The sequence below is a fragment of the Physella acuta genome, unplaced genomic scaffold, assembly GCF_028476545.2.
Source record: "Physella acuta isolate Inbredline_101_S28 unplaced genomic scaffold, ASM2847654v3 ptg000840l, whole genome shotgun sequence".
NCBI classification, from domain to species: Eukaryota; Metazoa; Mollusca; class Gastropoda; family Physidae; genus Physella; species Physella acuta.
In genome coordinates, this window is record NW_026732357.1 from 64,425 (window position 1) to 90,000 (window position 25,576).

The 25,576-nt window shown below is 35.3% G+C and overlaps 1 long non-coding RNA gene across 1 annotated transcript; it reads left to right on the forward strand.

Moving 5' to 3' along the window:
- The first annotated feature begins 14,624 nt into the window (after window positions 1-14,624).
- Window positions 14,625-17,070, forward strand: LOC131951944 (uncharacterized). The gene is made up of 3 exons (XR_009388460.1): window positions 14,625-14,710; window positions 15,107-15,160; window positions 16,977-17,070. It is a non-coding gene; the product is annotated as an uncharacterized LOC131951944 (long non-coding RNA).
- The last annotated feature ends 8,506 nt before the right edge of the window (window positions 17,071-25,576 follow it).

A 25,576-nucleotide genomic window follows, 5' to 3' on the forward strand; every position in this document is an offset into this window, starting at 1 on the left:
TATATATATATATATATATATATATATATATATATATATACACTACATCCAAAAACAATAAACGCAACACAATCTGTTTTGTAATTCTTGTAAAACAAGTAATTAAAAAAAGTCTAGTGACAATTTTAGCGCAATTTCCTTATGTTATCTAAAAATAGCTCTGTCGTAGCGTAAATCAAGAGCAGGGTTAGTAAAACCATTGGTTAGTTATTAAAACGTTTTTTATTAATTTTTTTTCAGTATTTTACATGTTTTATTTACAATAGAGTAACATGACTAAAAACCATTGCGCGCCTAGCTACCGAACGTGATGTCGCAGCCATTGAACGTGATGGCGCAGCTATTGAACGTGATGACGCGTGTGGTGTGGTTGGAAAAACATGCCTACTAATTCGGTCCAAATTTTAATTAATACAAAAAAAAATTTGTGACCGAACGAAAGGATATTTTTGAAAACTTTCTTCGGCAATATTGTTCTAAATGATGGCAGGAATCGATTGGTACATGTTTCAAGTCGCTAAGTGGTCTGGTTGCCGAGATATGGGCCAAAAACTGCATTTTTTCGAGGTTTTTTGGCTTTTTCGGGAAATCCATGAAAGAAACCCGGAATTTTTATGGCCTATGTTCATCCTCGTAACTTGCTTAACATAATTGCTTTTGTAACTAGTCATCGATATTGCTTTGTTGAGGAGGAGATACGACTTAAAGCCCGGACACACATTCATACATCCATACATTCATTCATTCATCCATCCATTCCCAGAAATGACGAGTTAATAAACGCAATTCTCCAGAATGGAAATTGCGCTAAAAAAATTTTACATAATAATTCCTGGTACATTAATTAAGACAAGCGAAATAGGGGAAATAATCACGCTCTTAATATAAATATGTATATATCTACATATTTGATAATAAATGTCAAAACAAATCTATAATTACTTTAGAATGTAATAAAGTTGTTTAACAGTAGTTCCTTTTTCAAACTTTTTTTGTCTACAATCAGAATTAAATATATGGTCATCATAAATGCTAAAGTATCACAGCATAATGAAAGTTTTTTTTAAATCAGAGTTGGTATAAAAACACGCTTTAAATATCATAAAGAAACATCCGGAGTAATAGCTTACATTTAACTGAAATGTCGGTCTTTTAGTTTAGATCATACATCTTTTAATTATCTACTGCTTTTTGTGTTCTTTAAAGATCATTTTTACTTTCTCGTATATACGTAGTATAGAGAAAGTATTGTAATCGTGCAAAAAAAAAAATCGAGATTTTTACAAATCTCGACGTTTTACATCTCACTGATACGGAAAAACATAATTTTGCAATCTTGTCCGTATGTCTGTGTGTGTGTGTGTCTGTCTGTCTGTCTGTCTGTCCGTGTGTAAACACGATAACTTGAGTACCGTTACAGCTAGGTTGATGAAATTTCATATATAAGTATTTTATCAAAATCGTAGATCCGTATCAACTTTTGAGCGATTTCCGACAACCGGAAGTGGTACTTTTTCTACTTTGAATTTTTCAAAAGCCTATAACTTGAGTACTATTTCAGATAGATAAATGAAATTTCACATGTAAGTAAAAGATCTAATTCTCTACCTTCTGTTAAATTTTGAGTAATTTCCGTTGACAGGAAGTAGTAATTTACGCTACTTCCGATTTCTCAAAAAACTAATGTAAATTTTAAAAGTACTAATAATATTGCGCACTATTATGCGCTTTTTTATTTCGCGTTCACTTGGTGTGCAATTAATTTGTCTACGAGATTTTATTCTATTTTTAAAACTTTAAGTATTTAAAATGGATTAAAAATCATGTCTATAGCCCGAGTTCCCATCCCCTGTAATTTTATATAAAAATATTCGAGAAAGTTTAGGGGAGATCACTCCCGGTTTATTTAACATAGTGATCAGGTATGGGTTAGATCACTGTATTGATCACACACATTTTTACTGGTAATTGCAAAAACAATATTTACAATTTACAGAGTTTTACCTGATTCAAAAGCTATGATTCTGGCGGCATGGTAATTTGGTACATCGTTACGCGTCTTCCCAAATGTACTTAACAGATCAGTTCGGGGTGGGTTGGGGGGGGGGGGGGTTCAACTTCATTCACCACTGTCCGGTCACTTTAGGTCAATTATCCAACCCAGTGTATACCTAGGTGTGACATTAATGTCGCTCTACACAATTGTGGTGGTGAGGTGTGTGTGTGTGTGTGTGTGTGTGTGTGTGTGTGTGTGTGTGTGTGTGTGTTTGTGTGTGTGTGTGTGGTGAACAGAGTGAACATAGCGTCAGTTTTTAAATGACTGTTCTAAACATACATATTCAATTACACATATATACTGATTCAGAAATAGATTTAAATAAGTAGCAGTGGTATTATGACACACTTTTTTTTACAAAGGGGTCCATGGGGGGGGGGGGGGGTTGTAACTCTTTCATATAATTTGTAATCGTAATCACTATCGTCCAAACTGTAAGAATACTACTACTTCATCGTGATGACGTTGTTGACCTTGTCAAAATGTCCCCACCACTACGCAGTTTGCCCATAAGTAAATTTAAATAGAGGTGCCACATCAGTTGTGTTTGTGTCTGTATTGTAATTTTTTTAAAATTAATTACACGATTAAAACTGTATATATAAATTAATTATGTGTGAAGATTTATGTATAATATTTTCTAGATCAATTATTCGTAAGCAAATACATTATACAGTTGCCTTAAACTTAACACCCCTCTTGCCAAGTGGTACTACCCGTAGAGTAGAGGTTTTTTTTAAAATTGCAATGCATCGTAATGGTACAATTCTGCTTAATTGCTGCATGAAAAGAAATCTTGTGATTTACATAGATGTGTCGACCAAAAATAATTGTTAACAAAAATCATTGTTTAAAACCTTGAGTTTAAAAGTTTCCAAAAAGGCGCCACTTTGATGAAAATGGCCAGAGGGGGAGCGGCCGCTCCCCCTGCTCCCCCCCTGCGTACGCTACTGACCAAATGGAACTGCTATTGACAACTTTGCATTGACTGCTTATGGAAGACAAATTATGAATGATCAGAGGAGGTGGAGATGGGTAAGGTTCTTTCTTCTTTAATTTTGTAAAATTGTTCAATAGACATTCATGAGAACTGCTATCTTCTTAGCAACTACTTGAAATAAATGCTTGTTTTTAAACTAGAATTTATGAAAAGTATTTGATTTTTAAAAGCCATAGTGAAATAAATATGACTTAGCATAGGTTTTTGTTTTTTGACAAAGTTTTGATTTAACATTTTTATGTTATTATTATTTTTTTAAAATTATACCAACCCATCTACTAGCCTTAGTTACCTATCATGGGAAATGATACAGTTTCTAATTCAATAATTATGAAAGTGTTATGATTAGTAAACCACTACTTTAAATTCAAATAAATTATTTAAAAAAAATGAATTCATCATGAGCTGGAATTGATGTTCAGAGCAATTCAATTATAAGTTGTAGATCAAAAGCATTGATATTGTTACTTCTGTTTCGTTGTATAAATAAGCTGTCATATTAGCATATGTAAAGGACTGAATTCTTTGGTTTATTTTTAGCTTTTAAGAAGTGTAACGGACTTTTTGTTTTTTTTTTGTTTTTTTTAGCTCCTAAGAAGATTAATCACATTCAGAGAGAAGATATACATTGACCAGCTAGCTTATGGTGCATCAAGGAGTTATTATGCTGACAATGGTGAAGAGATCATCATACAGACAGACTCCAGGTCCAATATCCCCGGCGGGCAGAGAAGTGAGTAGAAGATTTAACACATGATTATGACTAATGATAATATTGTGATCCTTCAGAATATAACAGATTCCTACCTCAAATAAAATATAATTTGTTTTGTATTGTAATTTATTGTTCTTAGTAAGTAAACTTAATATTTAATTTTTCTACTTACATTCTTCCAAGTTTTCCTGCTAAGATCCTGCTTGGAATTATTTCCCAACATAAATTATATTTATGACTATTCCTAGATAAATCAAATTTTTCAAGTTTAAATTAAAAATTTATTCATTCTTAAGAAAAGTACACTTGCACAATTTTTAAATAAACAAAGCTTGTGCTAATTACAAAAACTACTAATTCCAGTTTTTAAATTACTCAAAAATCCATATGTATCTAGTTTAAGATTGTTAGTATTTAAAATATTTTGGTTATTGCAAAACATTGACAGGTGGTTTAAGAGCTAAGAGTGTCAATACCCTATTCCTGACCATAATCCTAAGCAACTTCTGAGACTGTTGGTGTGGTCGGTTTGATAAAGCACATGGTTGCTAAGCTGAAAAATTACGATATCAAAACCCTCGGACCAATGAGTCTCGATAGCTGGGAATAGCAATGCATCTAGGAGAGAAAACTCCAAAATCAAACAATTTCTGCTGTGTAATTTGCTCTTAGATGGAAAAAGGCTTTGGAATCAAATCCAAAAGAAAGGCAGGCTGAGTTTTGAATCCGCATGACAGATTAACACTTTGGGTTGGAGGAAATACTCCCCAACTTTACAATAAAGAATGAAGAAGAAAGAGTAACTTCTGACCCTAAAGAAAAATCTTGAATCTGTTGTCTCCTGTCTAAAATTTGTACCAGCAGAAAACTTGTTTTAAAAAAATTATTTTCTCTTTCCCACAGCAACCTACATCATGTTTGGAGGTGTCAGAGCGCAAGTTGTACCAGGGGCGGAACTACAGTGCCGCCAGACCCCGCAATGCGGGGGGGCCCAGACCAATTGGGGGCCCAAAAATCCTGGCTAAATTATTTTAAAAAAATTAAAAAAAAAATTAGGTGGAGGTCGAGTTATCTTTCTTCTACAGTTACAAACAAACACGATAGTCGGCAAACGTCTTTGAGAAAAATGCACAGGCTATAGCTCGAGAGACCGCCATGCAGACATATAGACAACTTCAAAGACGAAGCATCTGAAATTTGACTGTGCCGGTACGCTTTGAAATCGGGCTGGGGAAATGTTGCGGCGAGGCGACTATCCTGGTCTTCTAGACGATCGGAAAAAGTCGGCACTAATGATGTAGATGTTTATCGGCGCTTTCTTGTCCCCTTCCCCTCCCAACTCTCCCCCCTCCCCCCTACCCCTCACTTCTACCCCTCACCACACCCTTACTCTTACAATAAGATGTAATGCATAGATTAACGAACCGTCTATGAACTGTAAACTGACCACTTCTGCACATTTTGTTAAAGACACTAGTCAGTAGTTGTTCATTTACCTGATGAACAGGGGCGGAACTACAGTCCCGCCAGACCCCGCAATGCGCGGGGGGGGGGGGGGGCAAGCCGTTTAGGGGCCCACGGCTGACCAAAATTAATTTTTTTTTTTAAATTTTGAATTTAATTTTTGCCTTAATATTTGGTTTGTAAAAGAAAAACACTGTAGCTGCGGTACGATTATCTTAATTTTACAGTCACTATACTACGCTCTTCCGCAAAAGATAAAATCCATTACACGAACTACAGTGTAAAATATAGGCAACTCTTCAAATTTTGAGTGACTTCTTTGACTCGTTGCCCCCCCCCCCCCTCCCTTTGATAGCTAAATAGAGGACACGTAACTGTTTGACCGATCCTCCAAAGTGTACTGTGGCGGATGGGGCAGGGGATGGGGACCAAAAAGGGGCTTAAAAAATTGTCGACAAATTCTTTACATATTTAAAACAGTTATTTATAGTTGTATTTTTTAACCATCGTCAAGGCCGAGTTCTATTTCCCTACAATCAAACACACGCTGTCGCCGGCAAAATTCTTTTAAAAAAAACAACAAAGTCCATAGCACGATAAGCCGCTACATATGAAGTGGGCTTTAATGATGCGCGGTTCTTATTTGCGGCATTGGTAGGGGACCCGAAATCCATTGTACATTTTTCAATGTTAATATGTGTTTGTGATAGTGATTGAATTTGTGCCCTGTACTATCTTGTATCGTACAAATAATTAAAAAAAAATAATATAATACTAGAAACTTCAGTTTATATACGTTTACTTGTTTTTGATTTTACAAGAAATATAGTAAACTTTTAAGGCCTATAGTTCAAATTATCTTCCCTGAGTAAGTTTTACAATGGGCGATGCTGACGTACATAGATCAAGGCGTTTTGTTGTCCCTTTCAAGTTTTTTCCCGAGCCGACCCCTATCCCATCCCTCTTTCTCAACCTCACAAGTATCGAGGAGATAAATGTATCGTTTATGAACTACTTCCTAACCGTACGATTCACCACTTCAGCACATTTTGTCAGACACTAGACAGCACTAGATCTAGTCAACACATATTAATTTACAATTTACTTTCATAGTATTAGGCACATCTAATTCACAAAACAGGTAAGATTATTTTTTATATAATTATTTAGAAATTAATTAGAACGTTTAGAATTAATTGAAAATTATTAATAGTCATTGAGGTGGGGGTGTGTGAGGGTCTGGCTTTTTGTTAATCCCCCCCCCCCCCCCCTCCCCTAAATCAGAAGGTTATCCAACGCGTGACCTGGCCACATACAGTTGTACATGTGAAAAACATTTTTCTCTCTAATTATTATTATGCATTACTGCATCATTCACCCAATCGCCATGAAAACTTGGGAAGCTGTTGAGTACAGCCCCGCAAAGGTTTCTGTCATAGGCCTAGCATTTGTACATATTTGAGTGGGGACTCCTAACGGAAATATGTGATTTAGCGCCCCGTGATCCTGCATAAGCGGATGAGGTTACTACTTGAATACAATCGGCGTCAGTGTCATCCTGAGCGCATCACATATGAGCAAGTTGGCCCCCACAGAAGTCGTTTATAAGTTCCCACAACACTAGGACTAAGTCTCGCTACAACACTCGATGACTAAATCTAATTAGGTGTCGCACGAATGTTTCTTCCAGGGTAGACTGTTTTCGGGGGTGGGGAGGAGCTCTGCCGGAAGAAACAATGTGTCACACCCATCACCCGTGCAGTAAAGTAACCGGTAGCTCCAAGAGCCCCGTGACTCCCCTGACACCTGGGCCGTCGCCGAGGGATTTACAGCATGCCTAGGCGTGTCTAGTTGGTAGTGTGGACAAACCCGCGCCCTAAGATCCAAGAAATGAACTGCCGACATTGTTAACATTTAATTCAACTTCTGGAAAACAGGGCACACGGCTAGTAACGTTTTGATGAAAGCCTCAGTTTGGTGTGTTGGACTAGATTTAGAAAGGGGCCAGCTCGTGTGTTGGAAAACCTCTGATGTATTCGTGTACCAGATGGAATTTTTTTTTAAATATATATATATATATATATATATATATATATATATATATATATATATATATATATATATATATATATATATATATATATATATATATATATATATATATATATATATATATATATATATATATATATATATATATATATATATATATATATATATATATATATATATATATATATATATATATATATATATATATATAGGGGCCCAAAAAAAATTCTGCGGGGGGGGGGGGGGGGGGGTTTTCTAGTTCCGCCACTGATACACATGACATGTTGTGATTAGATTTAATTGAATTTTTTTTTTTAAAAACCCGATCAGGCCAGAAATGAGTATCCTATGTTCGTATTGTGTTTATATATATATATATATATATATATATATATATATATATATATATATATATATATATGGGGGCCCAAAAAATTTTTTTGCGGGGTGGCCCATTTTTTCTAGTTCCGCCACTGAGTTGTACACTCAGATATTGGCGCCACCAATGGTGTCATACATATTATAAGCTCTCTACTTTTTATACCAGAGGATTTGTACAGAGACGTATCTGGAGAAGACGATTACATAAAAGTAGAAGATGGAAACAGAACCAAAGTCATAAAAGAGGATGACACTAAAAGTAAGTAAAACATTTAATGTTACTGAATGTTTTTTCCGGAAGGGGCGCTTAACTTTCAGGAAAAATATTTCATATTCGGAACAGGGTGAAGACTCATTAGTACGTCTCTAACACTAGTTCTAGCAGGTAGCTAACTCATGTTTCGGAAACATAAATCAGCTCATCATGTAAGTACACACTGTATGCATATTTACGTCAAGTACACAGCGATTGATGAAATATGCTTCACTTGACGTATTGACTATCGTATATCAATAATGAGAATAATACATTTGATCACAATCAATTTCAATTATCTGTAAAATACTACGATTGAAACAGTGATTTACTGAAACACGAATCCTAATGCACATAAACCAGTCAATGGGTATATGTGGGGTGGGGGGGGGGGGGGAGGGAATGGCATCTTTTATTTCTAATGAATTATCACTTTTAAAAAGAAGTATTATATTTTATGTATATAATATACAAACAAACAACAATATTAACAGACAATAACTCAGTAGTAAAAACACAGTCTTTGTGTAATTTATATTTTTCACTTGCATAATTGAATGTCTAAGCCTATTTTTTAAAGTAATTTTAATACAACTACAAACGTTACTAAAGTAATACAAAATCATCGTTATGTAAAATATGTAAACTAAAAAATGCAACAATTTATATTATATATAAAATATATTTTTAATTGTGTGAATTTATTTCAGCGGATTCCATTGACGCTACACTGGCTATTGCTATAGGAGTCCCGCTAGCTGCACTAGTGATCATCGCACTGGCTATTGGCTTGTTCTGTTTTTGTAAATCTAAACCTATTACCAATCAAGTGTTGCCGATAAAAAATGTAGTGTAAAATCATCCATCCTTTTAGATGATTTATGCATTATCTGAAAAAAATATTTTCAAAGGGATTCCTTTTTTACTTTCTCGTATATACGTAGTATAGAGAAAGTATTGTAATCGTGCAAAAAAAAAAAAATCGAGATTTTTACAAATCTCGACGTTTTACACCTCACTGATACGGAAAAACATAATTTTGCAATCTTGTCCGTATGTCTGTGTGTGTGTGTGTCTGTCCGTGTGTGTGTCTGTCCGTGTGTAAACACGATAACTTGAGTACCGTTACAGCTAGGTTGATGAAATTTCATATATAAGTATTATATCAAAATCGTAGATCCGTATCAACTTTTGAGCGATTTCCGACAACCGGAAGTGGTACTTTTTCTACTTTGAATTTTTCAAAAGCCTATAACTTGAGTACTATTTCAGATAGATAAATGAAATTTCACATGTAAGTAAAAGATCTAATTCTCTACCTTCTGTTAAATTTTGAGTAATTTCCGTTGACCGGAAGTAGTAATTTACGCTACTTCCGATTTCTCAAAAAACTAATGTAAATTTATAAGTACTGATACTATTGCGCACTATTATACACACCTTTATTAGGCGTTCGCTTGGTGCGCAATTGTTTTTTACTGAGATTCTATTCTATTTTTAAAAGTTTCAGTATTTAAAATGGATTAAAAATCATAACTATATCTCCAGTTACCATCCCCTGTTGTTTTATATAAGAATATTCGAGAAAGTTTAGGGGAGATCACTACCGGTTTATTACTTTCTCGTATATACGAAGTATAGAGAAAGTCTTGTAATCGTGCAAAAAAAAAAAATCGAGATTTTTACAAATCTCGACGTTTTACACCTCACTGATACGGAAAAACATAATTTTGCTATCTTGTCCGTATGTCTGTGTGTCTGTCTGTCTGTCTGTCTGTCCGTGTGTAAACATGATAACTTGAGTACCGTTACAGCTAGGTTGATGAAATTTCTTATATAAGTATTTTATCAAAAACGTTGATCCGTATCAACTTTTGAGCGATTTCCGATAACCGGAAGTGGTACTTTTCCTACTTTGAATTTTTCAATAGCCTATAACTTGAATACTATTTCAGATAGATAAATGAAATTTCACATGTAAAAAAAAGATCTAATTCTCTACCTTCTGTTAAATTTTGAGTAATTTCCGTTGATTAGAAGTAGTACTTTACGCTACTTCCGATTTCTCAAAAAACTAATGTAAATTTTAAAAGTACTAATAATATTGCGCACTATTATGCGCTTTTTTATTTGGCGTTCACTTGGTGTGCAATTAATTTGTCTACGAGATTTTATTCTATTTTTAAAACTTTAAGTATTTAAAATGGATTAAAAAACATGTCTATAGCCCGAGTTCCCATCCCCTGTTATTTTATATAAGAATATTCGAGAAAGTTTAGGGGAGATCATTCCCGGTTTATTAAAAATTATTCTTACTAAAAAAAAAAAGTTCATTACTTGTAGTGTAACTTAACTTCCAAAAGTGATTTCTGAGTTTTAATTTTTCTTTTCTTCAAATGAATAATTAGAAAATAACCAACATTTTTAAAAAAATGGTGAATTATTTTACGGCTAATGTGATTTAAATTTAAAAATGTAACTACTAAAAACTAACATAAACATTTGTGTATCTTGTTTTTACAAAGTAACATCTTAAATTGTTTTAAAGTCTCGATTTACATTTATAACAAGCTACTAGCTAGTATTTAAAATGTGCTTGATAGTTTGAATGAATAAATTTGCTAATTTCAATAGATTTCGAATGTTTGCAGATGTAATTAACTAACACAAATCTATATATAAATAAACACATTTTATTTATAATGAAATGTTTTCTTAAATGTTTTAATTATTGTAAATCGACACTTTTGTTTATATTAAAATATCATTTTATAAAACTTATTTTTCCTTGTTACTTTTTTCCATTACCTCTTTTATCAGTCGTGAGTTTTCTTTTGTTAAGAAATACTTTACGCCTCATTTCATAATGTCACGTTATAATTTTCTTACATAACTACATAATTTTCAACTCCTTGAATTACTATTATAGAGTAAATGTATCATCGCGATACATGTAATTGAAAAAAAAATAAAGCATTGCAATCATACCTCACAATGTTTCTACGCCAATTGAGTTTTAGTTGAAATGCTACAATAAAATCGATATGTAAAAGAGTTGACATATTCCTTGGCACCTAATTTATTGCCATTTGTTTTGTCATACAAAGTGCCAAGCCTGTAAGGTGGCATCAGGGCGTAGATTGTGTCATTAAACACAAACAATGTCAGGGCTTGGGGGCTTCGGTATCTTTCTTCTAGCTGAGCCTCCATGATAATGGACTTTAACTGTTCACATTTATCAGGGGTTTCCAAACTAAGGCACGCGGGTCGGATGCGGCCAGTGATGTCCTCTTATCAGGCCCTCGGAGATCTTTTTGTCCACGGAAAAAAAATGTTCGTTGGAGATGGCTGAGAAAAAATTAAAAACAACCGGAAAATGTAGCATTGGGTGCAAATACCATTGAAATAAATGTGGCCAGTTGCCCAGCAAATGACCTCCTTCAAGACAAGTTCAAATAAGGGCGGGTGGGTTTTATAAGTATTTGCCCAACGAAGACTTTCCTAATATTAAAACTTTTGCACCAAAGTACCTTTCAAATTTTGGAACAACATACACACTTTATCAAGAATGAAGTAGGCATACGTAAAGAACAATTTGAGAACAAACTTGGACCTCGAGTGTGTTGTCGGTCCCCGACAATGTTTCTTCCAGATCTTTTTCTCGGGGGGGGGGGCACTTGAAATTTGTATATATATATATATATATATATATATATATATATATATATATATATATATATATATATATATATATATATATATATATATATACTGGATTAGAGTTTTCACAGATGGCTCAGCTGAAGATGCCACAAAAATTGGCGGGGCTGGCATCCTTATTGAATGGCCAAGCGGAGAAAGCCTAGAAAAGGCAATAGCCACAGGCAGCCTATCCGACAATTTTAGGGCAGAAAAAGAAGCTTTAGAACACGCAGCAATCCTCCTGTCAGAACACCCTGAATCACCGAATAGTCAGATTGTATTTCTTACAGATGCCAAATCAGTCCTGCATTCCCTACAAAATCCAGAGTCCTATATTCAAACACTTATGACAGCACTAGAGAGGCTAAAAAATACCTGCAGCAGAATTGTGCTGCAGTGGATCCCGGGCCACTGCCAGATCCAGGGTAACGAGATCGCAGACCAGCTGGCAAAAATTGGGGGAAAGAAACCACAACCGGAAATTTCGCTACACCCAAAAGAAATAAACAGAATAATAAAAAACAAACAAACGCAAATGTGGTCTGTCACACACCCTCACTACATTAAAGACGACGGCTATTACAATTTAACACGAAAACAACAATACATAATCTTTCGACTTAGAACAGGCCACACCAGACTAAATCAACACATGCACAAAAAACTGAAGGTTCGGTGTAGCGAAATGTGCCCTTGTGGCAAGGCCCCGGAAAACACGGAGCACGTACTCCAGGAATGTTCTCTGTATAGCCAGGCAAGAGTCAGACACTGGCCCCAGCCCACCCCACTCAGGGAAAAATTATATGGGACACCTGACAAACTGGAGACCACAGTCCGGTTTGTCCACGAAGTTGGACTTGTTGTCTGAATCCTCCACCATATTCAAAAATTAAGAACGAAGAAGAAGAAGATATATATATATATATATATATATATATATATATATATATATATATATATATATATATATATATATATATATATATATATATATATATATATATATATAAATTCGGTTGGGGGTGGAATTCTTCGGGGGGGGGGGAGGGGTGCTCCACCACTCCAAAAAGGTGCCTGTAAGAAAATGGCCCCCGAACTTATATTTGATAGTTGATTCGGCCCTTGGACTAAAAGGTTTGGAGACCCATGACATATATCATGGTATTTTTAATTTAAGGAAAAAATAACGACAAAATGAATTTAAGAGTGCTCACCAAGTTAAAAAGTAAAGCCTTTTTTTTGTATTATTAAACTAAGCTGGATATCGAGATTCTTCGCATAATATAATATTTTATTCACAACTTTAATTTAAATTTATTTCTCATTCTCCATGACAGAGGCAGCACGCGACGCCTTTTGGTCCTATATCGTGAAATTTAAAATCAGATTGTTTAAATTTTTATCGGCAATGTCAAAAGACGCATTTTCCACGCCGTACTGTTTAGCACTAGTGCTAATCAAATCTGTTCAGTAAAGCCATGATCCTTGTCTGATGCACATATTTATCTACACAGAAAGACCTAGGCCTATATTGTATTTTACAAGTGGAAAGTATATTATGTGTAGTTTATATAGTCAAAAAAAACTATTTAGATCTAGTAATGATGTTATTCATTTTAATTAACATTAACTAGTCCCTCATTTATAAATATAAAACTTTTAACCAATTACTTCATAATCTAGAATTGATAAATAGCTAATAGATCTAGCTTAGATTTAGATTTACTCATTATTGGTATTTTGAAAAATGATAACCAGTGTTAGCTCCAGATCTAGTTTATTTCTTATGAACCTATACACAAATCATACATATCATATCACACATATCAAATGTAACAAAACCACACTCTAAATCCAGATCTATCAATGATCAACCTACACGACATTTAGGTATACACTTCCTGAAGTTTGACTCTCAGATCAACTAATCGCCATCATTACTATCAAAAGGTCTTTTAAAAAATCACCTAAATATAGCACATCGTATACATAAAAACTATATGTACCGATTATGAGACTGGACCTAGCCACTAGCTCTATCTGTTGCAGTGTTTCTTCCAGGCATCTCTTCGGGGGGATGGGGGGGGGGGGGCAGATCCCCCTCGAAGAAAGTGTACCTCTCCGAACGAAAAGAAATGTATATAGAAAACATACTGTTACCAGTTTCCGCCGGAAAAGTAATTCCCTCCCCCCTCCTCCCGAAAATATCAGGTGCCCTTCCCCTCGGAGAAAAAAATCTGGAAGAAACACTGATCTGTACTTGGACTGGAAGGAACCGCATGAACTGGTTAAGACTTTATGAGTGTATGAGAGAGACAGAGAGAGATATAGAGAGAGACTGAGGGAGAATATCAACACTATTGACATGCTAAGGACATAAATCCACTTTCTTTCAGACATTTTCAGACTGGCGTAGGGGGGGGGGTGGAGGTTGTAGTTAACTTTTGGGTGTAGGGGAAAAGCTTTTGGAAGGAGGCTTGTAAATCTTTTGAAGAGAGATCACGGGCGTTTAAAGTATCCATTTTATGTACATTTTTTTTTTCGTCTTAGGAGAGTGGGGAAAGGTGGTGGACGTACTCCGCATAGAGGGGGGGGGGGGGGGGGGGGGAAGTGGTTTAAGGGTGTTGCGGGGTGGGGGGGTTGTCCAGGGCGTTTATGTCGGGGGGGGGGGGGGTTGCCGGGCGCCGGGTTTAAAGGCCCCTCCTCCGAAAGAGACGACAGAAAGAAACTCTACAAAGACGGTCTATCTAGAATCCAACCCCTGAATTTGACATTAGCAAGCGACTTTCTTTAGATTTCCCATTGATACAGAACCTATGACAGAGCACGATCCAATGATCTGGAACTGAACACCCGTGATAAATAAGGGACAACTGTACTAGTTCTCTTTCTTTCTTTACAGACATCACTAGTAAATAAACAGCGCAAGATCTAGCAATCAAATAATTATAAAAAAAATACAACAATTAGTTTCCTAATTCCATTATACAGGTGTTGAAGTTACAGATTATACGATGTTTTACGTCACCGTGTTTAGAATTATCCTAATGGTTTTGGTGCTGTTTGAATGTTGGCAGCAATCAAGTAATATTTTTTTTTTTTAATTTAACATTTTTTTTATGGAAAATAGTGCAGAATGTAGTATCACTATCTGTAAATGTATATAACTGCACAAAAGGCTCCTGAGTCCACCCAGCTCTGATGGGTACCCAACTCACATTGGGGAGAGAAAACTCGGACAGGCATAGTACTGGCTACACTATTCCTTCATATGACGGGGTCTCTAAAACAGACGAACTCTACTTCATCTCCCCATGTTTCTTGGGCACGAACGGGAAAACAAAACATTATACTGTACACAATGATAATTCTACCCTATCAATTTCTATCAAATATATATATATATATATATATATATATATATATATATATATATATATATATATATATATACATATATATATATAATTCTCTTCATAGAGACGATAGAAAACACCACACAGCTTAGACACCAATATCATCCCCCCGTGTCAGGTGAGCTGTGGATCACCCCGAATGTTTACAATAGTAGAGTCGGTTCGATTAAGTGACGGCTATTAGGGGCAGATAATTTAGCTTTTAAACGATTTGAAGCTAAGGGGAGATAAAAAGTTCTGCTTGATATTTTCATTGTCGTCTGTAAACGGCTGCTTTCACTGGGCGGGGTGGGACTTGGGAGGAAGGGGGGGGGGTAGTGTTGAATTCATAAATTATGAATTGTTGATAAGTAGAAAATAAAACAACTCGATAACGGCCCGTATATGATATATCTTCAATTCCTGAGTTAAAAACAAGAAGTTCAGCTAACCATCTTCACCCCCCTCCGCACTCCTTCCTCCAATTTACCAAGCTCTGATTTTCAATCAGACTCTGCTTTCCCATTAAGCTGACTTTCTGATCTAAGACTGTGCTAAGGAACTACCCGCGTTCATCAATCCCTAGTTGTATACGCCGTGTGATATACAACTAATCAATTACCACTCTCCCCAGAACTAACCCCCCCCCCCCTCCAACCTCTGGAGAATGATTATCATACATGCAATAGGTTGATTTAAAAAAAAAACCTGCCGAGACTCCCCATGGATTGACTTAATAGGGGAGACAACTCGTAGAGAGTTACTCCGTCTGTATAATTACCGACAAAGATCTATTTATTATCATCATGGAGGGACCATGCGGGACGCCCCCTCCATCGCTCTCTTTGTATATCGCTTACTCCCCCCCCCCCCCACACACACACAGTATTGTGAGCTATGGTTCAATCGTAGAGCCGGGTCGAATTAGTGACGGTTATTAGGGGCAGTGAATTTAGTTAGTAAACGATTTGAAACTAAGGGGAGGTAATACCAAGTTCTGCTTGATCTTATCATTGTCGTCTGTAAACTGTCGTCACTGACGGCTGCTTTCACGGAGGGAGGGGGGGGTAGAGGTAGAAAGTGTGGGTGAGGATAATCGTCCTTCACGACCGACTGATATTGTTTTAAACAAAAATATTTTCAGTCGCAGCATAAGTAGTGTCGAATTCATAAATAATGAATTACTGAAAAATTGAAAGTAAAACAACTAAATAGCGGCGTATGCTACCTGGCGGGTCAGCTGGTGTATAACAATTTTAGTTAATAAACAAACAATTTAGGCTCTTCAAGACATGATGACCAAGAACAGTTTAGAGCAGTTGAAAATGAACATAACTATCTGACCCAGCGCAGTTTGTGTTGCATCTGTCACGAGAGACCACTGAACTGTGTGTTCCTGCCTTGTGGGACATGTCATTGCATGTCAGGAATGTGCTGAACCTGCTACTAAATGTCCTATTAGCAACAAGAATGTCGCTGCTACTGCCAATGTCTACCTGTCTTAAGCTTAGCTTAACTTGAAAAAAAAAATTATGGGCATTTTAAAAAATGTACAAGTACAGAATTTGTTATTCGACTAAACATGCATATTGCCTAAAAAAAATTTATTAAAAAAAAAAAAAAATTTAGGCTCGACAGCAAACTGGAGATAAACAAAAAGTTGCAGACAACAATTTATGTCAATAGTAAACATTAAAAAAATTGTAAATTAATGGGTCGATAACTGAATTAACTTTTAAATAATGTGGCTGACAGTAATTCATATAAATAGTAGTAAAGTTTATAACATGAAAATAAATGGGGTCGGTACCTCAAAAAAAAATTGATTACTAACAATTTATAAATAGTATCTGAAACTTAAACACACTACGAGCGCGTATGGTTGTGACATTGCATACAAGTAAGTTTTTACTTTTCTTTTATATACATTGATCACACATTGCTTTTTTCCGCAGGTCCTGCTAACGCTCCCGCTTCTCACTACAATCCTTGTCCCCTTGAATATCTCATCTGCTGGCCCAGTTTAAGTAGCGGAGCTTTCGATATCTACATATACACTCCGTCGGAGAATACCATTCAGGTATGTGTTCCTCTTTTAAAAGTCGTGTTTCTGTTGTTGTTTTGAAAAGATAAATAAAGATGGCGTTAAATTGTACGCACTGGTCGATCGGTAAATTGCATTGCTGCCTTACAGAAAAAAGTTTCGAGTTCGAAATCCCGGGAAGATTAAGCTCCAAGACTGGGGATTGTAACACATCTTGAAAAAACAATAGGGCTGGTAAGTAGGTCATCAACCAGTTCTATGGCTCATGCAGGTTTTATTGAGCCGTAGAGCTGGTTGGTGACCTACTTACCAGCCCTATTCCAAAAATAAATCAACTGCTAGGTTGTATTTTGTTCTTGGTTAGAAAAAAAAGCTATGGAAGAAAATCCCATAAAAGGCTAAACCGAAGCGCTATAACGCGGATAACATGTTGATATGTAATACATTACCTGCGGGCATCACTCTCTAAGAAACCCCTTCTGACATAACATTTTAAAACGAAGAAGAAGAAGATGGATTTGATGTCAAACCATTTATCCCCACAGTTAAGACTGTCATGTTTGTTTGCTTACATTGTAAGATTGTGTAGTGGCTAAGATTTTTCAAGGCTATATGGTAAACATTATGAATGTCAACGGTAAAAAGTATAATTGTACCGTTTATAACTGAAAACAATAGTAAAATTCAAATTGAAAGTTTTAGGGGGGTGCAAATTGAAAGTTTAGAGGGGGGGGGGGGTGCAAGTCGAAATCTTGATGGGGGGGGTGCAAATCGAAAAGTTTGTCCCCTGGCGCCTCTGGTGCTCCTTGCCTGATACACGTGCGGGATAAAAGTGTTAAAGTAGGTAACTAATATGTTTACTCAACTGCCACATAGAACTACGACACGGGTAGAAATAGCTAAGTCAAATAGGTTTTCAACTTACACCAGCTACAGATGAAATATGGGTCGCTAACAGTCCAGTGTGATTGCCTTTACGACGGTCCACGCATAATTCGTCTTCCTCTTCTAAATGTTTTATCACTTTACTTTTTAATTTCTCGTATATACAAAGTATAGAGAAAGTATTGTGATCGTGCAAAAAAAAAAATCGACGTTTTACACCTCACTTATACGGACAAACATAATTTTGCAATCTTTTCCGTCTGTCTGTGTGTCTGTGTGTGTGTGTGTCTGTGTGTCTGTGTGTAAACACGATTACTTGAGTACCGCTACAGCTAGGTTGATGAAATTTCATGTATAAGTATTTTATCAAAATCGTAGATCCGTATCAACTTTTGAGCGATTTCCGATAACCGGAAGTGGTATTTTTTTCTACTTTGAATTTTTCAAAAGCCTATAACTTGAGTACTATTTCAGATAGATAAATGAAGTTTCACATGTAAGTAAAAGATCTAATTCTCTTCCTTCTGTCAAATTTTGAGTAATTCCCGTTGACCGGAAGTACTAATTTACGCTATTTCCGATTTCTCAAAAAACGCACTTAAATTTTTAAAGTACTAATAATATCCCGCACTATTATGCACATTTTGCTTTGGCGTTCACTTAGTGCGCAATTTTTTTCTATGAGATTCTATTCTATTTTTAAAAGTTTAAGTAATTAAAAATCATGTCTATATTCCAAGTTATATAAGAATATTCGAGAAAGTTTAGGGGAGATCACTCCCGGTTTATTACTGCCATGTTCTTGTTTATTAGATATAGATATACCAAACATTTTAAACTAACGTATATACTTTATTTTTTCAGCTCGAAATACAAGATTCCAGTCCAACTCATCTATCTATTAGTTTAACGAACAAGGAGCACAGAGTACACAAATACACAATGTGTGTACTTGTGATAAGTAGTGGTATTACATGTGTACCGTAATTGTTTGTTGTGATTGGTGGGTTTTTTTTTGTTAAACCTGAGATGTACACAATGCAGGGGCGGAACTACAGTGCCGCCAGACCCCGCAATGCGGGAGGATGGGGGGGGGGGGGCGCCATTTTGGGGCCCACAGAAGACCATAATCAATTTTATATAGTTTAAAAAAATTAATTTTCTTGCATTTTTGACTTGATGGAGGTTTTTTTTAAAGAATACTGCAGCTGCGGTTGGATTATCTTTATTCTATAGACGCCCTTTGTTTTTTAAACTATTGTGAAAGCCGAGTCCCTGTTTTTTCTGACACAATGACAGTTAAAAATTGAATGCGGTGATAATCTTAAAGCGGGTAATAGAGATATAGTTATTTATAAAAAGGTTTTTGATTTATATTTATTAGTTTGATTTTCAACCCAAAATGTACAGCCAATATAACGAAACTCTACTTTAACACTTTGGTAAATGGTGAAAAAAATATTGCGACTGAATAATTAAGCGAGCAATACATAATTTTTAAAAATACCTTTCCCAGTAAAATGAGCAATCAGAAAACTGCGCAACAAAAACTACGCAAACAGAATAATACCAAATTTAAAAAAAAAATAACTAATACACTTTTTAATTAAGTTATATTTCGTGGAGTTATGTTTTATTATACTACAATATACATGTAATTATTATTGATAAAGTGTATTAATGCTCAATTAAAAAAATGCCCATGCGCACTTTTCAATGTGCATATTCCTGTTGCGCAGTTTTCAGTTGCGCTTCTTTTAAAAAGTAAAGTTCACTTTTTAAACCTGACGGTCTATAGTAAAGTAGAGTTCACTTGTTTATGTAACCTCTGCACTATGCCCAACCGCCTTTACTTTCCCTAACGTGAGTACCCATGAGAATTGGGTGGACTCAGGGATGGTCTATAGAAACCATTTGAAATCGAGACCTCCGGTTAGCAGTCCAGCTCTCTACTGCTAGACTACTCCGTCCCACTGCGCATCTTTTGGGTCACCCAATAATACACATGTTGCTGCAACATGCGTAACAAATTGAATTGCTTTAGTTATTGACTGTTGTTGTTGTTGATCGTCTAAACAGGTAGAATTGCTTTAGTCATTGGGTGTTGTTGTTGATCGTCTAACTAGGCAGAATTGCTTTAGTCATTGACTGTTGTTGTTGCTTGTCTAACCAGGTAGAATTGCTTTAGTTATTGACTGTTGTTGTTGTTGCTTGTCTAACCAGGTAGAATTGCTTTAGTCATTGACTGTTGTTGTTGTTGCTCGTCTAACCAGGTAGAATTGCTTTAGTCATTGAGTGTTGTTGTTGATCGTCTAACGAGGCAGAATTGCTTTAGTCATTGGGTGTTGTTGTTTATCGTCTAACCAGGCAGAATTGCTTTAGTTATTGAGTGTTGTTGTTGATCGTCTAACTAGGCAGAATTGCTTTAGTTATTGTGTGTTGTTGTTGATCGTCTAACCAGGCAGAATTGCTTTAGTTATTGAGTGTTGTTGTTGATCGTCTAACTAGGCAGAATTGCTTTAGTTATTGTGTGTTGTTGTTGATCGTCTAACAAGGCGGAATTGCTTTAGTTATTGAGTGTTGTTGTTGATCGTCTAACTAGGCAGAATTGCTTTAGTTATTGAGTGTTGTTGTTGATCGTCTAACCAGGCGGAATTGCTTTAGTCATTGGGTGTTGTTGTTGATCGTCTAACCAGGCAGAATTGCTTTAGTTATTGACTGTTGTTGTTGTTGCTCGTCTAACCAGGCAGAATTGCTTTAGTCATTGACTGTTGTTGTTGTTGCTCGTCTAACCAGGAAGAATTGCTTTAGTTATTGACTGTTGTTGTTGTTGCTCGTCTAACCAGGAAGAATTGCTTTAGTTATTGACTGTTGTTGTTGTTGCTCGTCTAACCAGGTAGAATTGCTTTAGTCATTGAGTGTTGTTGTTGATCGTCTAACGAGGCAGAATTGCTTTTTTTATTGAGTGGTGTTGTTAATCGTCTAACCAGGCAGAATTGCTTTAGTCATTGGGTGTTGTTGTTGATCGTCTAACCAGGCAGAATTGCTTTAGTTATTGAGTGTTGTTGTTGATCGTCTAACCAGGAAGAATTGCTTTAGTTATTGAGTGTTGTTTTTTGATCGTCTAACCAGGCAGAATTGCTTTAGTTATTGAGTGCTGTTGTTGATCGTCTAACCAGGCAGAATTGTTTTAGTCATTGGGTGTTGTTGTTGTTCGTCTAACCAGGTAGAATTGCTTTAGTTGTTGAGTGTTGTTGTTGATCGTCTAACCAGGCAGAATTGTTTTAGTCATTGGGTGTTGTTGTTGATCGTCTAACCAGGTAGAATTGCTTTAGTCATTGAGTGTTGTTGTTGATTGTCTAACCAGGCAGAATTGTTTTAGTCATTGGGTGTTGTTGTTGTTCGTCTAACCAGGTAGAATTGCTTTAGTTATTGAGTGTTGTTGTTGATCGTCTAACCAGGCGGAATTGCTTTAGTTATTGAGTGTTGTTGTTGATCGTCTAACTAGGCAGAATTGCTTTAGTTATTGAGTGTTGTTTTTTGATCGTCTAACTAGGCAGAATTGCTTTAGTTATTGAGTGTTGTTGTTGATTGTCTAAACAGGCAGAATTGCTTTAGTTATTGAGTGTTGTTGTTGATCGTCTAACTAGGCAGAATTGCTTTAGTTATTGAGTGTTGTTGTTGATCGTCTAACCAGGCAGAATTGCTTTAGTTATTGAGTGTTGTTGTTGATCGTCTAACCAGGAAGAATTGCTTTAGTTATTGAGTGTTGTTTTTTGATCGTCTAACTAGGCAGAATTGCTTTAGTTATTGAGTGTTGTTGTTGATCGTCTAAACAGGTAGAATTGCTTTAGTTATTGAGTGTTGTTGTTGATCGTCTAACTAGGCAGAATTGCTTTAGTTGTTGAGTGTTGTTGTTGATCGTCTAACCAGGCAGAATTGTTTTAGTCATTGGGTGTTGTTGTTGATCGTCTAACCAGGTAGAATTGCTTTAGTCATTGAGTGTTGTTGTTGATTGTCTAACCAGGCAGAATTGTTTTAGTCATTGGGTGTTGTTGTTGTTCGTCTAACCAGGTAGAATTGCTTTAGTTATTGAGTGTTGTTGTTGATCGTCTAACCAGGAAGAATTGCTTTAGTTATTGAGTGTTGTTTTTTGATCGTCTAACCAGGCAGAATTGCTTTAGTTATTGAGTGCTGTTGTTGATCGTCTAACCAGGCAGAATTGTTTTAGTCATTGGGTGTTGTTGTTGTTCGTCTAACCAGGTAGAATTGCTTTAGTTGTTGAGTGTTGTTGTTGATCGTCTAACCAGGCAGAATTGTTTTAGTCATTGGGTGTTGTTGTTGATCGTCTAACCAGGTAGAATTGCTTTAGTCATTGAGTGTTGTTGTTGATTGTCTAACCAGGCAGAATTGTTTTAGTCATTGGGTGTTGTTGTTGTTCGTCTAACCAGGTAGAATTGCTTTAGTTATTGAGTGTTGTTGTTGATCGTCTAACCAGGCGGAATTGCTTTAGTTATTGAGTGTTGTTGTTGATCGTCTAACTAGGCAGAATTGCTTTAGTTATTGAGTGTTGTTTTTTGATCGTCTAACTAGGCAGAATTGCTTTAGTTATTGAGTGTTGTTGTTGATTGTCTAAACAGGTAGAATTGCTTTAGTTATTGAGTGTTGTTGTTGATCGTCTAACTAGGCAGAATTGCTTTAGTTATTGAGTGTTGTTGTTGATCGTCTAACCAGGCAGAATTGCTTTAGTTATTGAGTGTTGTTGTTGATCGTCTAACCAGGAAGAATTGCTTTAGTTATTGAGTGTTGTTTTTTGATCGTCTAACTAGGCAGAATTGCTTTAGTTATTGAGTGTTGTTGTTGATCGTCTAAACAGGTAGAATTGCTTTAGTTATTGAGTGTTGTTGTTGATCGTCTAACTAGGCAGAATTGCTTTAGTTATTGAGTGTTGTTGTTGATCGTCTAAACAGGCAGAATTGCTTTAGTTATTGAGTGTTGTTGTTGATCGTCTAACCAGGGAAGCTTTTAAGACGGGTTGTCCAGTTCAAGTCTGCGGCACGGACTTGTACCACGTCAGTGTCCTACAGCACATATCAGACAGCTTGTTGGACTACATGACAGCTGTACCGGTCATGGACTGGAAGAACATTTACCACTTCTTCGTGCTGACGTGAGTACCCAAGGCACAGACACAAAACATACATACATTCACACACATATATATAAACACACACATATGCATACATGCACACACATACACACAAACATACATAAACCCACACACAACACACATTCATTCACACACATATATAAACACACACATATACATATACATACATACATACACATACACGCATAAAGATACACACACATAAACACGCACTCACACGCACATACACACTCATGCAGACAGACAGACACAAATACACACACACATACATGCACATTCATAAACACAAACATACACACACACATGCATACATACATACAAACACATATACACATAAAGACTCACACACACACACACACACACACATAAAGACGTACACACACATAGACACTCATGCAGACAGACAGAATAAACATACACACATAGATGCACACACATACACACAAACATACATACACACACATATACATAGACACATATACATGCACACACATACGTGTATATAACATCCGGCGTATACGATAAACAATCTATATGAGCAACAAAATTATTCCCCACAGGGACCATTACACTATCACCATCATAGCCGCGGAGCTGGTGGCCGGAGAGCTTATAAAAGAAACGCAACGACTATCAACATTTCAGGTCGACTCGTAAGTGTTGTTATCAGTGTACATTTTCGTTTCAATAGAGAAACAGAATGATGTTAATTCTCTAACTAGCGTCGCCGCAAGGTCGGGTGTCACCCAGTGCGGCACCTCATGGTTTCACCCAACCCCCCCCCCCCCGCCCAACCCCCTCCAACGGAAAAAAGTAATTATATATATATATATATATATATATATATATATATATATATATATATATATATATATATATATATATATATATATATATATATGTATATATATATATATATATATATATATATATATATATATATATATATATATATATATTTAATTATATATATATTTATTTAATTATATACATATTTATGTAATATATTATATAATATATTATATATATAAATAAATATATATATATATATATATATATATATATATATATATATATATATATATATATATATATATATATATATATATGATTGCTTTTTTTCGTTGAACCATGCTTTTTCTTTACTGAAGTATGTTCTAAAGATTTAACACATCTATTACATACGCATCTTATCCGGTGGTTTTAATGGACTAATGACGCATCTTGGTGCGAAAACTTCAACACGACATCATGTAGACCTTTCTTGATTAAACTATGGTTATGGAAGAAAATTCATTAAGGAGAGGGTTAGGCATTGGGGTTAGGCATTTAGGTTAGGCATTAGGGTTAGGCAATGGGTATCGGGTTAGTGATAAAAATAGACCTTAAAAGATGTAGTTCTACAATGGAGGTCATATTGCATAAATAGGGGAATTTAATAATCACAGAAAAATGCCACAATCTTATTAGTTAGAGTAAGAATAGCCTTCAAATGGCTATTTCTAGGGAACTATTAACAGCCTTTTTTAGTATGACATACTAGTATAGCAACCTAGTAATACAGTGTAGGCTTGTAATATATAGACTGGTTTAAATAAAAAGCGAAAAATAAATGATCCACTGATGTTATTTGTATTCGCAGGAGAAATATATTTCGTTTTGAACGATGTCTCGAAACAAAAGACGACGACATTGCCGGTAGGAGTTGTTTTTTTTTTTTGTTTTTTTTTCGGCCGGCATTTTGGTGTACTTTTAAAATTCACCACAGCAGAAAAATAAATAATACGATACCTGTAGTAAAAAAATAATTCAAACGAGAAATGTTTTATCCTCGTAAATTAAAAGATATTAATTGTATTTACTATTTGAAAATACTAAGACTACCGTTTTATTACAGTTTTATATACAAATTTGTTTTCTGTCTTTAAATAAAATAGTTTTCCTTTGGTATAATACAAACATTTTAAATTGGTTTAAAAAACATAATAATAAAAAAAAATTCTTTTAAATATAAAATTGCTACAAAAAATTATGCTCTTCATTTGTATTTTACAAAACCCGTTTTATTAAATTGTATAGTTTTATTTTTTTATTTTTTTTTTAGTCCAGAAAAAAATTATAGGGTTAAACATCCATTTAAAAAGAACATGTAAACATATTCGGCTAATACACATTTCAAAACAGACGTGACGGCGCACGCTAACAAAGACTTTGGTATCATTCTCACAAATTGTGTAAGACACGATATGTCCTACTACATGAACTATTTTTCAGGCAAGTAAAAATATTAAACTGGCTTTAAAAACATAATTCTTTTTACGAAACAAACATTGTTTTCTTTTAAATATAAATTGGGTAAAAAGCAATGTATGCTTGTCATTTGTAGTTTACTAAACCCGTTTTATTAAATTGTATCAATTTTTAAAAACAGTTTTCAATATTTCTAACCGCGTTTA